Genomic DNA, 15,817 nt, shown 5'->3' with positions numbered 1-15,817 from the left:
TGCAACGCCCTCATGCACCATCTTGGGGGTGGGTTGGCCCCACCGTGTAACTGCTTGTTTATTCAAGGAATTGATGCACAGATATGCTTTTACATTGTTTACAAAAGCGTTTTATCAGTGTTTACACAAGAATTTAGCCTTGTCGTGTGGCTTTTAATGTGCAACCGAAAAAATTGGTCAGTGCCGATATTTTTGGGTCTTTCGGACCAACCATAAAAATAAAGATTCAATCTAGTGCGGTTTGTTTACGCAACTTTGTCATCGAATCGGCTTACGTGCAAACCATTGGCACTTTTCGAGTTTTCTTCGGTCTTTCCAGCAGTTCACAGCAGCTTCCTGGTATCAGCCTTTACTTTGGTAAGCACTCAGTTCTGTAATTCTGTAATTTTATTCATTTTATCTTGGTTTCACTTCATTCAGATCATTTTAAGATATTTTGGACTTATTTTAGATCATTTTAGATCATTTTAATTAAGTCATTCCTTGTTTTAGTAACTACGCCAAATGCATCGCATGTAGCTGCCGGTATGCATATTTCAGGTTAAAATCCCTGGCATCCAGTTGCAAAGAGCAGCATTTGATGGTACATACTGTGGTAGAACCTCAAAAAAAACCTCTCTAACTTTGAAGGGATTAAATAAAAAAGAACAATCCAAGTGATCACGGTTGATTTGATATGGAAAAAGACCTTGACTGTGTTGTTCTCAGCAATCCTCAGGTGCGACATTAAATGAAACAAACGAAATCAAACAAACAAACAAACAAACAAACAGACAAACATCAAACAAAAAGGAGTTACACTGATATTAATTACCATATCTTTCTTCAGAAACAAAGTTTAGGAGTCAAATTCAAGGAAAGGAAAATGCATGGCTTTTTTAATGATCTGGTAAGCAGCAGTACAGTGTGTACTGTCATTTTGTAACATTTTCAGATTTAAGTGCCTTAGTGAATTGGTATTGTATTAAAAAGCCAGATTGTCCCCGAGATTGTTGATGCATTGTAATATGTATCAAATCCTGCTCTTCTAAGCTGTTCCATCCCTGGAAAAGGTGCATGCTCAATAGGTATGGATTATAAAGGCATGCTTAAATTAGAATTCAAGTGCACTTTTAAAAATGTGCATGCCAGTTTTAATATCATATATCCACCACTTAAAAGGTTCAATTGCAGTATGTCTCTGGTTTTTGTGACATCCACATGGTAGGGAAATGAGCACATCAGCACATCTAAAATGTTTTTCTTTGGTGTGGGGTCCTGAGTCTCCGAATTAGACATGCATGCAGAGCACAGTTTTATTTTCCCCCCAGTCTTGCAGCAGTAGTTATATAATATAAAAAAAGTTGTTTGGAGGTGACAATCCTCTTGATCTAGCTGATGTTACATGCCTGGAATAAGACAATGTAACTTCTAACTACTGGACCTACACTGTACATGTAAGTTGTCAATATATGAAGAATTCCTGTGGGATGGTTTTTAAATGCATGCCAAGTGATGCCAAGTGGAAGTTATCATTATAATGTTAATAAGGTTTGACGAATAAAGAGTATAAGTTATGGCAGTGTTTTTTTTACTTACATTGCTAATGGTGGAATGTGTTGAATAAGTTATGTCACCTTGTAAGCCTAATCGTTATTAAAAATTTATTGGGTCTCTAGTTAGGTTTCTTTTTTTTTTCTTTTGTAATTGGTCAAGTCCCTAAGAGAGGGAGGTGTGGGATTATGGAAAATTGATTCTGTGCTTACATGTAAAAAGAACATAACAAGATATGCTCTAGTGTTATTGTCTTGTTTTTTCATGAGATGCATATAAGCATGAGTTGTTGTTCTGCAATTCCCCACCCAGAAGGGGGATTTTTAGGGTAAGTTAATTTCCAGTGTGTTTCTCTATCTCTTTTTAGAGCCTCAACTTCTTGCCAAAAAGAAAGTTTGTTCCAAGGTTCCAAAGAACAGTATTCATGTTGGGGATGTGATTCTGTATCAAGACTGTGGAGTTCAGAGCTCTAAGAGTAAGTTGACCTAAAAATTATTATGTATGTGAGCAGCATGACTTTGCCACTACAGAACTACACAAAGCTCTGTTTGTGACCACTCTTAAAAGTGACCATCATTGTGAAATCTGTGACTTATTATAAGCCCTGTGTTAAAAAGATCATTAAGTGACATCTACCCTAAGCGATGGCACCACTTTTTTGAATAACCAACTGAGCATCAGCTCTTTCTTTATGAACCATGTAGAAGCTCATTCGAGGTGGCCGGTATATGATTTTACAGAAAAGCTGCATTTGCAGCTTCCAAAATTTATCAAATCGGTATTGTAGCTGCTTGACAAAAATCACTAAGAATTGCTGCTCGGTGGTAGGACAAATCCAGAAAACAAAACCTCCTGTGTATCTCTGTCTGCTAAACAAGCTACATGTATTACAGTTGCTTCTAGTTCGGGTTTCAAAATGAAGTTGCTACATGATTAGCAATCGGTGTAATTTTGATCTGCTGAAGCGTATGCCAATTTGTATTCCACAACACCAACTATTAAACATTTCCAGTTGTTTAACTCTAGACATACCATTACAGTGTAATTGTAACAGCAGGTTCAATAAACATGTCAAAGATCCGTAGAAAACCACTGTGGTGTCCTCAACATCATGTAAACTGATCAGATTATCAAAGTGTTAACAACATTTGAAATAATTTATCTTTAAATCAAAGTCTCCTTTGAGCCAACTCGTGAATGTAGATGACACATCCGTATTTTAATTGAAATTAAGACGGCTATACATACACTACCTTGAAAGCTAAAAGAAGTCATATCTTTGCCCGATCATGTAACGAGAAATAACCATACGTGTACTATAAAAATGATTATAAACTTATTCCCTACACATTGTATAAGGTTATTCTGATGCGCCTTGGAACAAATTTACAGGTGTTTTTTATTCAAAGTTCATGCCAACACTTCACTCATTCAATTTAAGACGCCGCACTTTGTGGAAAAACGAAAAAACTTATAACTTTGCTCATATTAAATGAAAAATCTCCATTCTTGCACTAAAATGATTGTCAAATTTTTATCTACAGATTGAATAAGATTATTCTGATGGGCTTTGAAACAGATTTTCACTTTTTTTTTATTCAAAGTTCTTAACAGGGGAACATATGTTATGGATGTTGGAACATTTGTTCATCCAATGTATTTATATTAGACAATGTTAGTCTCCTGCAGTGGAACATTCACAATGAATTAAATTGTAATAGCAACTGGAACCACAATGACAGAGAACTTCTTCCTACATACTCCTGCACATCAAAAGCTCAACGGTATGACCATGAAAAAAGTGTAATAATCAAGATTGAGTGTACCGAGACAACGTATTGTTGCAATCTGATCCTCCATTGAATGAAACAGTACAATTTCAGTCAATTTCAGTCAGTTCCAGTAGCTGTAATGAAAACTCACAGACAGATTTTTCAGTTCTTAACATATTTGAATCTCATTGGGCTGAATTCTGTTACCAAAACGTCGAATCTTTCAGCTTTTAGTGGTGGGTTGGCCCCAGAGTGTTATTAATGGTACCCTGTAAACTAAACATGACCTACTCTGAGAAAACCTAACTTTGAAAATGCAAAATCTGCAATGAAACTCAATGGGAAGGGGAAAGAGATAGAGGTCAAAGAATAGCTGCCTCTGTCATGAGATAACTAACAAGAGCATCCCCAGGCATTGATATGTTATGTTGTTTTTAATACTAACAGTTCCCTGAAGTAAGGGTGACGATCAGGTTATTGAACTGTGCAAAACATAAAAAGAAGTTGTATGGTTTAAGATAGTGCCACTTTCTGTTCTTCAGTTACTTCACCATTTCATTATGGATATTGGAACAACAGGGATGTTCCTCAGCACTAAGAAATAATTCCTGGATTCTAAAGCAATAACCTGTGAACAGGCTCCCAATTGGGGTCTAGGGCGAAGATGAAAATCAAGCTCTTCCTCGCCCCATACTGTGCTCCCGCCGCCCGGCCCTCTATTTTCTTTTCACCCTATACCCCACTTGGGAGCCTGTTCACAGGCTATAAAGCAAATGCTCCATGCAGATTACTGATTTTGGTAGCAAGTCATAATTGCTTGTATTGTACCCATTAATAAGTGTTGTGGAATGCCGAATTGATTCCAATTACCATAATGAAAGTTGACTGATAAAACTTCTGTGCTGTGATGATATTTAAATCTCATAGGTTTTTCCCTGCAAACAACCACTTCACATCTCTCAACTGTATGAACACCACCAGCACAGTTTCCCAAACACTTCTTTAAGAAATGATTACGGCTAATAAGAATACCACCTTGATTCATTTTGTTAAAAACAAATACAGCTGTCTTTTTCCTGTCCGTGATTCCAATGTCACTACAGGTTGGTTTTCTCTCTCGACTGATGGCCAAAGTTGTTAAATAATGTTGGACTTAACAATTTTATGGTAAATCAAATCAAAAACTTCTCAGGAAATGTCCATAGTGAAATCTCCTCTCCATGCACTGTGTCGCTAAAGTTGGTTTTGAGCGCAGTCTTCTAATTACCTTTTCATGAAGCTTTTTCAATGTCCTTTTGACCATTCCTTGGATGGGAATCAACTTTTGCAAGTCTGGATTTCGACCACGAAATGTTGTATTTCTCTTCGATGACTCCTACTCCTGTTTCGAACTCAGCAAACTCCGTGCCTTTTTCTGTACAAGACATGTACTCCTCGCTTTTTTCTCCGAAAAACTGGCTTATTTGATCAGAAGGAGGATTTTCCAGAAAGAGCTTGGCCGCCATATTGGATTCTACCAAAGCCCCCCAAAATTCTCCCATGACAGACTGCGCTCCTCTGATGATCCACATTGGATTACCTGTGATGGTCTCAAAGGAAGGCAATGTCCAGGAACTGGTCTCACCGGCCGTGCACACTCTAGGAAAGGGGAGCCTATCTCATTGCTTTTTTTGTTCAAGTCTTTAGAAGTTCTCTCTCATTAACAAATTGGTGTTTCAACAAAATGTATTACAGTTTTCCTTTTCCCAAGAATCGTAAAACCTAATGTTTTAAACTTAAATATACTACAAATACGTGACTCATAAAACCTCGCTAAGCTAGGACTGGGCAGACAGTCGATTTGAAGTGACGGAATGTGCTAAGGCAGCTATAAGAAAGTATAAATTGTCACTAATAGGCCTTTTGCAATAGCTGGTCACATAATCAACTTTCCGATCAAACACAGTTCTCCTTTGGAAAGTTTTGTTACAAGGTCTTAGGAACGGAGAGAGCATATTTAAAGTAGGTTAATTAACCGTAAATTTTTATCCATATATCTCAAAAGTAAGATTAGAAGGATTTGTATTGGAAAACTCCTCAATCTTTATAATTCTTCAGGTCATACTCAGCCTCATCCAGTGATAGGTAATTAATTAATTATTATTATTATTATTATTTCAGAATAAAAAGTAGCAATATTAAAACATGACGTTTCGGCGACTACATGTCACCATTATCAAATGTAAATTATAATAAGATTGGTAACGTTATATAAAGAAAGGAAGGTGTGAAATTACTTTAGAATAAAACAAGATGGAGTAAAACGAAAGAATGTGCAAAATTAAATGAACAGTTTTGCTGGTATGGAGTCTTTTTGAGTGTTAAGAGTCGGTCTCTTTTTCCTTATTAGAAGCATCTCGTAAATAAGGCACTCGAATTTCCCGCGGCATTTCTTTAGGATTGTAAACTGCTCGTGAAGATTGTTCAGTCTTTGATCGTGTTGGTCCTTAAGATGTTTGCCGATGACGGAATACTTGTGCTCCTCAATGCGGAGGTGGAGGTGACGGCTTGTGTAGCCTATATAATTCGCATCACACGAATTGCATTTAAACTCATACACAACACCTTGTTGATTTACTAATGAGGGCTTTGTTTCCGTGACTTTCAGGTTTTCCGAGATTTTCCTACTTGTGAACACTGGTTGTAGAACACGATCAATTTTCTTTCCAAGATGGCTTAGTTGTCTGCGCACGGAGTCGGCGGATTTCTGATCTTTAAAAGGCAAGATGATTCGTACGGGGCTGTCGACTGGCTCAATTTGGTTTTGGTTCTGGTCTTGTGAAGCGTGGAAACTCTTGAAAATAGAGTCAATAAGTTTCTCAGGATATTTCAGTTTCAGAAACATTGTTCTCAGATCCTGGCATTCTTTTGAGAAAAGGTCCGGTGAGGATGACAAGCGGTTGGCGCGATCAAGCATAGTTCTTATCAGCGATCGTTTATATCTGTTGTCAACATGGCTCTGATAATGTAGTAGAAGACCTTTGTTGGTCTTTTTTCTGTAGACAGAGGTGTTGAGGCGGTTATCGGTGTTGTTGATTACCATGCCTACGAAGGGTAAGCTACTGTTGACTGCTGTTTCCATTGTAAACTGAATTGCTGGGTGTGTATCATTCAGAACTGAAAGGAAATCAGTAGCAGCGGCAAAGTCGGGTACTAGAGCGAAGGTATCGTCGACGTATCTTCTGTATAAATTGGGAAGCTTGTTTCCTTGTGCAAGTTTCTCCTCAATGGAGTACATGTAGTATGGAGTATGTAGACTAGGGGGTTAGGGGTACCAAGCGTGTAGACTAGGGGGTAAGTGTACCAGGTGTGTAGACAAGGGGGTTTAGTATACCCAGTGTGTAGACTAAGAGGTTGGGTGTACCAAGCGTGTAGACTAGGGGCTTGAGTGTACCAAGTGTGTAGACTAGCGGGTTGGGTGTGCAAAGTGTGTAGACTGGAAGGTTGGGTGTCCCAAGCGTGTAGACTAGGGGGTTGAGTGTACCAAGCGTGTAGACTAGGGGGTCAAGATTACCAAGTGTGTAGACTGGGGGGTTGAGTGTACCAAACGTGTAGACTATGGGGTTGAATGTGCTAAGTGTGTAGACTAGGGGCTTGAGTGTACCAAGCGTGTAGACTAGGGGGTTGGGTGTACCAAGTGTTTAGACTAGGGGTTGAGTGTATCAAGCGTGTAGACTAAGGGGTTGGGTGAACTAAGTGTGTAGACTAGGGTGTTGAGTGTACCAAGCGTGTAGACTAGGGGGTTGGGTTAACCAAAGGTATAGACTACGGGGTTAAGTGTACCAAGTGTGTAGACAAGGGGGCTTAGTGTACCAAGTGTGTAGACTGGGGGGTTGAGTGTACCAAGTGTGTAGACTAGGGGGTGAGAGTACCAAGTGTGTAGACTGGGGGGTTGGGTGTACCAAGCGTGTAGACTAGAGGGTGAGTGTACCAAGTGTGTAGACTAGGGGGTCGAGTGTACCAAGTGTGTAGACTAGGGGGTGAGTTTACTAAGTGTGTAGACTAGGGGGTGAGTGTACCAAGTGTGTAGACTAGGGGGGAGTGAGTGTACCAAGTGTGTAGACTAGGTGGGTGAGGGTACCAAGTGTGTAGACTGGAGGGTGAGTGTACCAAGTTTGTAGACAAGGGGATTGAGTGTACTAAGTGTGTAGACTAGGTGGGTGAGTGTACCAAGTGTGTAGACAAGGCGTTTGGGTGTATCAAGTGTGTAGACTACGGGGTTGGGTGTACCAAGTGTGTAGACTAGGGGGTTGAGTGTACCAAGTGTGTAGACTAGGGGGCTGAGTGTACCAAGTGTGTAGACTAGGGGGTTGAGTGTACCAAGTGTGTAGACGAGGGGGTTGAGTGTACCAAGTGTGTAGAAAAGGGGGTTGGGTGTACCAAGTGTGTAGACTAGGGGGTTGGGTGTACCAAGTGTGTAGATTAGGGGGTTGAGTTTACAAGTGTGTAGACTAGCGGGTTGAGTGTACAAGTGTGTAGACTAAAGGGTTGAGTGTACAAGTGTGTAAACTAAGGGGTTGAGTGTACAACAACAACCTTTTCCTCAACATTGACCTTTATATTGTACGCACAAAGTGTGGTTTTCTTTTGCAGCCAGTGTATCTGAAATACACGTTATTATCCGGAAATAACTTCAATGTCAAACTTTTTGACGTATTTATATTTCGTGATAAGAAGAGTTTGGTGTTTTATTAATATTTATAGAATTATTTGTGCACGCATTAAAATTAGAGGAGAGGTCTTGTACCCTTGAATAATAAATATACAGTATAACGCGTTGAAAAGGGGTTCATTCATACATAACTAGTTAGCATAAACTGAACAACAACATAAACAGCAACAGTGCTACTTTTAGGAAAGGCAATAGAATCATTTCAGATGTGACGTCATGTCATGTGACTTTGCGAACAAGAGGAAAACCTTTCACATTTGTTTACAAAATGGCGGTGAAATAGACGACAAAGCGAGGGCTCTTACTTGGCTATTTCGAAGGCTAACAGCTAAAGGAAACTCAACAGTGATATTTAGAGTTAAGTTGCTCAGAAATAAAAATTGATCTTTTCTTATCCGTTTTCTACAGTTTGCCAGTTATTTTCCTTACAAACTAACTCAGTGTTTCTTAATCTTGTTAAAAAGTAACGTGTTTTTGCTTTCAAAATTATCTAAAATCGAATTTTTTAGTAATGTAAATGGTTTCTGGGTCCAAAATCTCTTCGGGAGCCCAAATTTTAAAAAATCAGTGGTTCTCGAGCCTGGCCTCCACTCCACCCACCAAAGCAGCCAAGAAGAAACTGCGCAACTGAATCTCATTATTATAAATTTGATTCTATTCAGGAGCCCGCGTTGTTGCCTGCAAAAACAAGATGGCGTCGCGAGTTGCAAAATTACTTTGTACCTGTGCCGGTTCTGTACGTTCCTCTGCGTTTAAAGGAGCACAAAATAAATGCCTTTCCTCTCAGATTTTGGTGAGTGTTTCTGTATTAATGTTTTTTAAGTCTTTAATCGAGTGTTTTTATGGTCTAAATTGAGAATTTAGTGTTCTCGTGCATATTTCATCATTCGAATACCGGTATTACTTCAGTATTGCACTTGTTTCGTCTCGATCGGTTGATTCCTGTAAATTTTAGATTGATCTAGTGATAGCAGCAGTTAAAATGGTTTGTATTTGTTGTCAGTTTTGCGACTTAATGCTTAAGAGCCGCGTACATGTTCCAAATGTACAAAGTTATAATTAATGTGATTAAGATTATATAAGCTTGACAAAGCAAATGAAACTGCATTTTTTACTCATGGCGTGCTGATGTTTGGCTCTTCGATATTTAGTTTATAGGTTCTGTCCATCTTATAAATTGAAATCCCAGTTCAAACGTTGTTATAACGTTGACCTCAATTCATGCAGACTTGAATGAATTGATTAAGCACCATGCACCACAATAGCGAGACGTTTGAACCAGGCCTAGGCTTACACAAATTAAGTATAACAATCTACTCTAGAAACAAGATAATGGTTGTGTAAGCATCCAGTGAATACATTACTGGAGGCCTTTAAAGTTGCTCTTAAAACTTATCCTTTTAAAAGCTTCCAGATAGAGTTTAAAGCATAGTTTAGTAGTAATTTTGGATGGTAATGCACATGTCAAGATGTTCACATGGAACATGCACAATATAAATTGGTTAATTCATTATTTAAATCTACTAGAGATGTTTAGGAGTGCATTAAACATGTGGGTGTTGTATAGCCAGGGATTTCATTAAGATTTTGAACAGTTTTTGGCAAGAGGTTAGTCCAGGGGTTGGAGGGTAGGGGTACTCCCATATGCATACTACATAGGTATGTGCCACTGTGAAGGGTATGTTTTGCAAACAGTTTTATATATCTAAGTTAGGGTTTAGAAATCAGGGAATTTGGGTGTAGAATAGGGTCTTATGAAGGAACATTTAATCTGGAACAGGTCTCTAGAGTTCTGGAAAATAGCAAGTGTAGGATAGTGTAGGTACAGTATTACGGTGTCTAGTGCAGAATAGGGTGGCAAAATGCGGCTGAACATGGCCTGGTATATGGCAAGGGTTTCACTGAGACCCAGTGACACACCTCCGCCCAAAAATCCTCTGAGTACCCCCCTCCCACCCGGCAGGTCTATTCCGGGGGTGAGGGGTGGGGGGTGAGGGGTGAGGGGTAGGGGGTGAGGGGTAGGGGGTGGGGGGTGAGGGGTGAGGGGTGAGGGGTGGGGGGTGAGGGGTGGGGGGTGAGGGGTGAGCCAATTGTTCGAAACGAATTCTAGTCTGAAATGTCAGCCGTCTCTTCTCCCTAACCTACAGGGGGTTATGGGGAGGAGACAGCTGACATTTCAGACTATAACAATTCAAGATTCAAGACTGTAGTTTCTTTCCCCTTTTTTACTGAGATCTGAGACGCATCTAATACCCGACATTCACTAATGGAGTGTATTGTATAAACGTGGTACATGTGACACTGATAAGTTTCCTGAGAACTATAATTTTTACATTGTTGCTAATTTATTTGAATTTAATCAGTGATTTAATTCACACACTATCTTAGGTGCTAAAACAAAATGGGTTCCATAGCAGCCCAGAAACCCCTTTCCCTTTGTCATACTGTCTCCATATGTGACCCTCCACGCGAAAAGAGGGCTTATGGATTTCACTCCAAATAGTGAATTTTTTTCACGGTCACAGCGCGTGTATTTGAAACTTCACACTGTGAGGTGAAGTTCACGCTATTCCGAAACGTTTTCACTCTGGGAGTGAATCTGAAGAGTGGGAAATAAATTCACGCCGCCCGGTCACGCCGTGAAAGTAAAATTATAAAGGAGTGAAATATTTCTCGCCGTGAAATGTAAACCTCGCCGTGAAACTTTTCAATGGCGTCAGAGTGAAAAATAATGAAAATAATTTACTAGGATCCGGTTACGTATCGCGGCGAGTTTAATAAACAAAATGCCCCAGTAAACATACTTCTGAAGTATTATAAAGCTTAATCCATTATTTACGACAAAATTTCACAAATAAAAAACAATATCCTTAATAATAGTGTTTTGCTTTTGTTCAGCCAGGTCAACTTTCAAGTCAACTTAAGAACGTGTTTTGTGATCATTTGCATGAAATCAACATCTTGTGATAATGTTGTCAACAGCCTGTCAAAGTTCATTATTCCATTGGTTGGTTTATCGGTAGCCTGAGAAATGAGGCGCCTCTTATCGCGATTTAGTATGAATTGAGACGCGGTTGTTGGCAGACGTAGTATCTCAGAACTATAAACCTGTGATCAGGCTCTCAGTCTTGGTATTTTAAAAACCATTCCTGCAAAAATTTAGCGAGCGACCGCGTAAAAATAAATAAGAGCACTGCTAAAATTGGGCCTTATCACAGGTTTAATGGGGAAACCGACTGAACTTCTGTCAAGTCTGTCAAGGGACATTTAAACTCAACCCAGTTAAACTCACCCCCCACCCCCACCCCTCACCCCTCACCCCTCACCCCCACCCCTCACCCCTCACCCCTCACCCCCCACCCCCCACCCCTCACCCCTCACCCCTCACCCCCCACCCCTCACCCCTCACCCCTCACCCCCCACCCCTCACCCCCGGAATAGACCTGCCGCTCCCACCAGGGAGGATAGTGCCCCTGGCAGAAATAGTTAACTTGAATATGGTGTGTGGCCTTATGCTATTACCTGTAGATACCCTGTTACTAACAAAAGGAGTTGAAGTTGTGGTGAGTGAGAACCACTGAAAATAGCTCCTGTTATGAGAGACTCTCTCTATTATCTTGAGCTTATACTGTAATTCTCTTAAATTAATGGAAATAAACCTAGCAAAACATTTAACCTCAGGTTATGAAATGGACACCTCCCCACCCAAAGTGGACAGTCCCTTCACAGTTTCTACTTCAGTTTTATTAACCATTGTCAAATCAACAGAACATCATAATTAGTTTCTATAAATCCTTTATCAAATACTGGGCAACAAAAATAATCTGCTAGACTGATGAAGAGAGATGACAGTGCAGTTATATACACTTGTAGCTATAATGTGGAATGACAAGAGAAGAGACACTGTGAATGAGGTTGTCATGGCTGGTTACTGCAGTGAAGATAGCCGGCCACTCAGATTTTAAAAATGACGAAAAAGACAACAAGAGTTAGAGGTTTTGTTTTGTTTACAACTGGCTACTTTCCTGGTGGAGCTGGCTTCACCTAGTAACCTTAATAACAGCTATGAGTACATTAGAAATAAGCACCCTGCTTTGTAAAGCCTTAACATTGATCAGCATCAAATTTTCCCTGTAATATTAATGCTTATTCAACCCATGAGGTCATGACATTAAGTATATGATTGATCACCTAAGGTGAATTTTCTTGATATTTTAATATCTTCTCCCCCGTACTTTTAAAAGAAAAGTATGGGGACAACATAGGAGAATTTGTTCTTTGATATTAGGGGTTAAAGGGTTAATTAATAGTAAGGGTGCCAGGGAGGCACTCTGCTATTAGAGGCTTTGAGAACCAAGTTTACAGCTAACCACAAACTGCGGTTTAAGGTTTGAAGTTTGGCAGTAGAAGTTGTGACAGTTTATGCATTTAAATTGAAGAGAGCAAGAGCAAATGCAGGGGCTGCCATAATGAATGTCCTTTTTGCTCTGAGTGTTGGTGTTTCAGTCAGTGGGAAAAAATGTAAAATTATTGCCATTTTGATGTTTTTGTTTGCATGAAATAAATGATAAACAGTTGTTTTGTATATATATCTGCAACATTCGTGCATGGAATAATAGAAATTCTTGGCCATGTAACACTGAGGTAAATAACTTTGCAAAAACCTACCTGCTGCTGTTGAAAGCATACAAAAAATAACCTTGAACGTGACGACAAGCACTAGTCACATGACTGGCTGCGGTTTGCGATGTAAACATGGTTTTAAAGGTCTGCATTTTGGTCTCTCCCTTTGTAGGTCAGCAGGTAAATACAGGAGTATTCAGAAGGCTTAACTCCAAATTACAGCTTATTTTATACTGTGAGCTTGTTGCTCCCATGTCATGGACGCTAATGTATTTGACAAATGGATTGCAGTTTTCTATGATTAATACTCTTGTAGACCATAAAATGACATTATAAAATGTTCAAAACTCAAGTGGAATGTTCCACTGCCAAGTTTTGAACATTTTATGGCATCGTCTTATGGTCTATAAGAGTACAGACCGCAGAAAACGGCTGTTGATTTGTTTTTTACAATAACATGGAAAAAGTGCAAGCAGACTTGGCTATATTTTCTGTTCAGAAAGCGGGCACGTTACTGTACATCTGACATCATTTCTGTTGTTAATACTCTTATAGACAATGGCTATGAGCCAATCAGCATGCAGGAATTTTGATAGTTATCGTAAAATTCACTGTTGTTTTATTTTTTATTGTTTCATTGCAGATGCTGCAGAGGTTCTCAGATCCAACAGGCGGCTGTTTGAACAGAATGTCCAGAAGGCAATGAGAGGGGGCTATGTAGGAAGTGGTTACTTTGAACGGTGTCTCAAATAGCATTACTGCAAGCAGAAGAGATTCTCCTCTATTTATGAACTGTCTTATCTGTTGAAGTGGACGTTTGATAGAATTAAGCACCAGGAAAAAGTCGGCATATAATACCTGGTGCTTACATGAACATTTCACAACACATCAATCCATGATCTGTGTACTGTGGATTTGTGCGTGAAACATCATTGCTCTTACTTTTCCCAGAGCTCAGATATTTGCTTGCATGGTTACTGTTTAAACCAGATGTTTTTTTTTTTTTTTTTTTTCTGGAATAATGTCATTGAGTTTTGTAACCTAAAAGATGTTGATTTCTTTGGTGGCTAAGGCGGTTAAACTGGTTGAATAGGTGCCTAGTTTTACATCACGGAAAGTTGACTTTAAATGAAATAATCTTATCGTTTGAGAAATGTATGGATAGTAGTGGTTACCAGTAACATGAACCAAAACTCATTTCACCTAGGTCTAAAACTACACAAAGGTTCCATAAATTTTCATCAGGCATGAATTTGCAATAGCAAGGGACCATTTTATGCTTGGTGTGTTCACTGAAAAGTGGACACTCAAGTTATTTCCATGTGTGAAACCTTGTAGAAGAGGGTTGGGATGGTTCTTTTTGGTAATGCTTGTTCCCATTTCCACCTCCAAAACATCGATAATTTATTGTTAACGTGCATATGAAGCAGAATTTATTTTTGCGCAGTTACAAAATATTATAATGCACAAAATGTAAGATTCCAAGTTTTGAGTTGAATAGGGTGAAAAGTGACGATTTTACAAGTGAGAGAGAGATTGGGTTGAGTTTTTGTGAAATTTCCTCTTGTGACTCAAGGTTGGAGACAATAGTTTTGTCTGGCCTTCTCTAGTTTTGTTTAGCCTCTATCCTTCTCTTTTGCTCTATCCGCCATATTGTACCCAACATTACATGTTTAACAACTATTTTTTGAGTCAAAATAGTCCAAATTTCAGCACTTGTAAAATCGTCAAGTTTCACTCTAGAAATCTCAAACCTTGGAGTCTTACATTTCAAATGTTATACTTAATAACTGGGCAAAAATAAATTTTGTTTCGTAGTCCCTCTAAGGGCAGCTGCATAATAGAAATGGTTATCAATCCAATTGGTAAACTGGCCTGGCTTATATACACTAGGAACAACTAGTCATTGATTTTATGGATTTCTTTGGTTTCCATCTCAAAACATGTTTCAATTCTTTGCGAGTTTTTATGTAAGCACACAAAGCTGTAAATGTTACGGAGGGAGGGAATGCTGTATTGCTATCTGTGTTGAATCTACAATAGACATTTTGTACAGTTGTGTATAAAATAAACAGACCATATTATACAACGGTTTAGTTGGATTTTTGTTGTACGGTTTATTAGTGAAAGCAGACTTGCTTTAAATTATGCTTTATGAGCATGGGCGCAGAATAAAATGGGAGGAAAATTGAGCAGAAAATGCTTAAAATGGAAAAGATTTGGCAAGTCTACCCTGTTTCATAAACCTTCTTCCAAATTACTACCATTTTTCAAATTAGCCCTTCCTGCCTTGTTCAAGGTAAATAGGAAATTTGCAGTATAAGCGATCTCGTTGCTTTTTCGGGTATTTTTTGCCATTGCCTAAGAAAACATGAAAGATACTTCGTGTCTACAGGTACAGCCTTAGCCTACGTGTAGCCGTACCCACCCCCCGAAGAAAAACGTTTTCCTTAGGGGCGTGGGTATGGCTACACGTGGGCTAGTACAGCCTGCGTTGTGTCCTTTCGCACAGTGATGAGCTTGTGACTGCGCTCCTGGCCTTAAGCAGGAAGAAGGAGGTTCCTTTGTAATGCTGTATTTGGATTTCCTCATGGTGAAGTATAGACGAAAACAAAATCAGAGATAACCAAAAATACTTAATCCAAGGTTTTGGCAATAAGTTTGTGGATGTAAAGGCCGAACTGATTTATTGACCTTGGGCGAGTGCAAAACGCAGTTTCCCCCCCCCCCCCCCCCCCCTCCCCCCGCCCATTTGGACTCCATCTGGACCCTCAGTCTTATATAGAAAATGGGTAAAAATGAAGTATAAAGTAAAAAAAAAGAAAAAATCGGAAAAAGAGGAGCCTATTTTTAAAGCCCTTCCAGCTCCCGCGCTACTCGTTGCTTGCGGATCGTACCCGATGTTTTTTTCGTTTTTCCAGGCCGATTTTCTAACAAAAGAGACACAGCTCGCAGTCCGGCTATACAGGTATGTGCGGCCCCAAAGGGTAAGGTTTTTCAGCCGTTTTCGTCATAAATGGGGTATCAATTTTAGCCATTTTGCAAATAAATAGGGTATCGTTTTTTACACTCTAGTCTTGAATTCGGGTTTTTTTTTTTTTTTTTTTTGCGCTGTGAGCTCACCATCCCGACTGACCAGAAAGGGACTGCTAGCAGTCTAAAGGCTGGTTTCCATATG

General features: G+C 39.4%; 1 long non-coding RNA gene across 12 annotated transcripts in view; it reads left to right on the top strand.

The window, feature by feature from the left end:
- LOC146487719 (uncharacterized) overlaps positions 1-14,728 on the top strand; it is a 23,027-nt gene extending 8,299 nt beyond the window's left edge. For 3 of the 12 annotated variants that reach the window (XR_014867813.1, XR_014867815.1, XR_014867816.1), the window contains 2 exons: positions 830-889; positions 1,901-4,022. This is a non-coding gene — a long non-coding RNA (uncharacterized LOC146487719). The other 9 variants (XR_014867818.1, XR_014867832.1, XR_014867827.1 and 6 more) reach the window with 8 other exon arrangements.
- Positions 14,729-15,817: the final 1,089 nt, after the last annotated feature.

This window comes from Pavona decussata, unplaced genomic scaffold (assembly GCF_977016875.1).
Source record: "Pavona decussata unplaced genomic scaffold, jaPavDecu1.1 SCAFFOLD_13, whole genome shotgun sequence".
Lineage (NCBI taxonomy): Eukaryota > Metazoa > Cnidaria > Anthozoa > Scleractinia > Agariciidae > Pavona > Pavona decussata.
Note: the sequence above shows the minus strand (reverse complement) of the source record. Positions and strands in the feature narration are given on the sequence as shown.